Source organism: Arachis ipaensis, chromosome B07 (assembly GCF_000816755.2).
Source record: "Arachis ipaensis cultivar K30076 chromosome B07, Araip1.1, whole genome shotgun sequence".
NCBI lineage: Eukaryota > Viridiplantae > Streptophyta > Magnoliopsida > Fabales > Fabaceae > Arachis > Arachis ipaensis.
The window spans coordinates 857,655-861,316 of NC_029791.2; positions in this window are offsets into that span (position 1 = coordinate 857,655).

A 3,662-nucleotide genomic window follows, 5' to 3' on the forward strand; every position below is an offset into this window, starting at 1 on the left:
TATTATTATAAAATTACATAAATCAAATTATTATAAAAAAATATTTTTATTATTTAAATTAATTGAATACTAATTTTATGCTTTTTAGTTTTAATTAACATATATGATATATCTAATATTTTTTTATTATTTTTGTGTCATTCCCGTGCGATGCACGGGTAGATGCACTAGTATTCCAATATTTATCGATAAACATGTGATAATTTTTCTACCTGATATCTTTGAGATTAATGAATGACTATCATCGGTCATTACTTCGGTTGTTCACAACTTTTTTTGGAAGAAAAAAAAAGCAGCTTGGTAAAAAAACAGCTTGTTCACTAAGAAATTCCACATTTGAGCTTCGTTTCTCTGTTTCCGTCTCCCTTCCTATAAAGTTTTTCCTTTCCTTTTTGGGAGGGGGTGGCGCAGTCGGTGGAGTCGGTGGAAAAATTTTCTCTATAAATACTGCTTTTTTCCTTCCCCTCTCGTTCACCTCTCGTTAACAATACAAAAACATTCACCTCTCATTAACAATACAAATGGAGTTAGAACAGATACTGAAATTGATTCTGATCTTGGATGATCTTTTTAAAATCACAGTAGCGCTGATCGACTCCATCTTCGTCGGTTTCACATTTGCAGCAGCCGTGTCGCCGGACAACTCCGTATTTGATTCCAAATGCCAAGCCACTGTGAAAACAGTGGTAAGTGCAATTCTCTTTACTGCTGTATCATTCCTTTTTCTCAGTTTTTGCGCCGTTGCCTCTAAGTCAATGAGAAGATCCTTGACTTACTATTCTGAGATGAACCGGGTTCCCGCCTCTGTTATCTACATACAGCTTAGTTTTATTGTCATTCTGGGGTTTTTTTACTTTGGTTTAATATTTTTATCAGTGTCAATGATCAATATGGTCCAGATTCGTCTGGGATTGATATCCAGCTCGAATGACCCCCGCTTCTCGTTATGTTAACCGATTTTATATTGATGCTTAGTATCCTCTTTCACTTTGATGCTAACTTTGTCTATTATATCTCCTAGACTAGAAGAAGTAGGAATTTTTTATTTAAATATGATGAGAAAAGTGGTGTAATGCAGATAAATTATAATTTAGAAGTGTGATACTGATTTATGGGATGTTATTTTAAATTCTGAAACCATATGTTTCTTTCATATTGGAGGGTATTTTAAATTAGTTTTTTCCTGTTATCTGCTAATTGATTCTCTCTCCGTGTTTTTTATTTTTTTAAATACTCGTACCTCGTAGAAATCCTCAAAGAAATGAACATTTAATTGTAAAAAACTTGTCAATACTTAAGCTTACATCATAATGAGTTCTTAATACATGGAAGAATATTTGTGAAATGCATGTGTAAGTGTTGTTCAATATTGTAACCTGAGGCAACAACAGATGATTCTCTGATGAGAAATAGTTCACAGACTTGTAGTTTTGGATTATTCACTATCTGGAAGATAACACCAAAAAGGAGAAAAAAAGGAGGAGGGAGATGAGAAACACACCATTGGCAAGAGTGTGGCCGTCCAATGAATATGCAAGTTAGCACTCAGCAATGGAGTATTTAGTTAACATAGATCATTCTATTGTTAAAAATTTTAAAAATGAAGGAATAATTTACATTACTATAATTTTTTTATAATTAATAATAAAGTTCAGGTTATACAAAATTAGAAACTAAATACTTGGAACTTAAAATTAATAATAAATTGGCTGAGAATAATATAAGATACATTTAAAAAGAACATAAAATCTTAGTATTTTTTTATTTTTAAGGATCTATCTATCATTATAAAATCATGCAAATCAAATTATTATAAAAAATATTTTATGTAATGTAAAAATTAATTATTATATATATTAGTTAATAATTTTTATTATTTAAATTAATTGAATACTAATTTTATGCTTTTTAGTTTTAATTAACATATATGATATATCTAATATTTTTTTATTATTTTTGTGCCATTCCCGTGCGATGCACGGGTAGATGCACTAGTATTCCAATATTTATCGATAAACATGTGATAATTTTCCTACCTGATATCTTTGAGATTAATAATGACTCTCATCGGTCATTACTTTGGTTGTTCACAACTTTTTTTGGAAGGAAAAAAAAAGCAGCTTGTTCACTAAGAAATTTCACATTTGAGCTTCGTTTCTCTGTTTTCGTCTCCCTTCCTATAAAGTTTTTCCTTTCTTTTTTGGGAGGCGGTGGCGCAGTCGGTGGAAAAGTTTTTTCTATAAATACTGCTTTCTTCCGTCCCCTCTCGTTCACCTCTCGTTAACAATACAAAAACATTCACCTCTCGTTAATAATACAAATGGAGTTAGAACAGATACTGAAATTGATTCTGATCTTGGATGATCTTTTTAAGGTCACCGGGTGGCGCTGATCGACTCCATCTTCGTCGGTTTCACATTTGCAGCAGCCGTGTCACCGGACGACTCCGTCTTTGATTCCAAATGCCAAGCCACTGTGAAAACAGTGGTAAGTGCAATTCTCTTTTTTTTGGTGACTAAGTGCAATTCTCTTTGCTACTGTATCATTCCTTTTTCTCAGTTTTTGCGCCATTGCCTCTAAGTCAATGAGAAGATCCTTGACTTACTATTCTGAGATGAACCGGGTTCCCGCCTCTATTATTTACATACAGCTTAGTTTTATTGTCATTTTAGGGTTCTTTTACTTTGGTTTTATCTTTTTATCAGTGTCAATGATCAATATGGTCCAGATTCGTCTGGGATTGATATCCAGCTCGAATGACCCCCGCTTCTCGTTATGTTAACCGATTTTATATTGATGCTTAGTATCCTCTTTCACTTTGATGCTAACTTTGTCTATTATATCTCCTAGACTAGAAGAAGTAGGAATTTTTTATTTAAATATGATGAGAAAAGTGGTGTAATGCAGATAAATTATAATTTAGAAGTGTGATACTGATTTATGGGATGTTATTTTAAATTCTGAAACCATATGTTTCTTTCATATTGGAGGGTATTTTAAATTAGTTTTTTCCTGTTATCTGCTAATTGATTCTCTCTCCGTGTTTTTTATTTTTTTTAAATACTCGTACCTCATAGAAATCCTTAAAGAAATGAACATTTAATTGTAAAAAACTTGTCAATACTTAAGCTTACATCATAATGAGTTCTTAATACATGGAAGAATATTTGTGAAATGCATGTGTAAGTGTTGTTCAATATTGTAACCTGAGGCAACAACAGATGATTCTCTGATGAGAAATAGTTCACAGACTTGTAGTTTTGGATTATTCACTATCTGGAAGATAACACCAAAAAGGAGAAAAAAAGGAGGAGGGAGATGAGAAACACACCATTGGCAAGAGTGTGGCCGTCCAATGAATATGCAAGTTAGCACTCAGCAATGGAGTATTTAGTTAACATAGATCATTCTATTGTTAAAAATTTTAAAAATGAAGGAATAATTTACATCACTATAAAATTTATTCTTTTTGTATTTAATAATAGAATTTAGGTTATACAAATTTTGAAACTAAATCTTGGAACTTAAAACAAAAATAAATTAGCTGAGGACAATATAAGATACGTTTAAGATTTTAGTATTTTTTTATTTTTAATAGTTTATTTACCATTATAAAATTATTTTAATTAAATTATTATAAAAAAATAATTTATATATTGTAA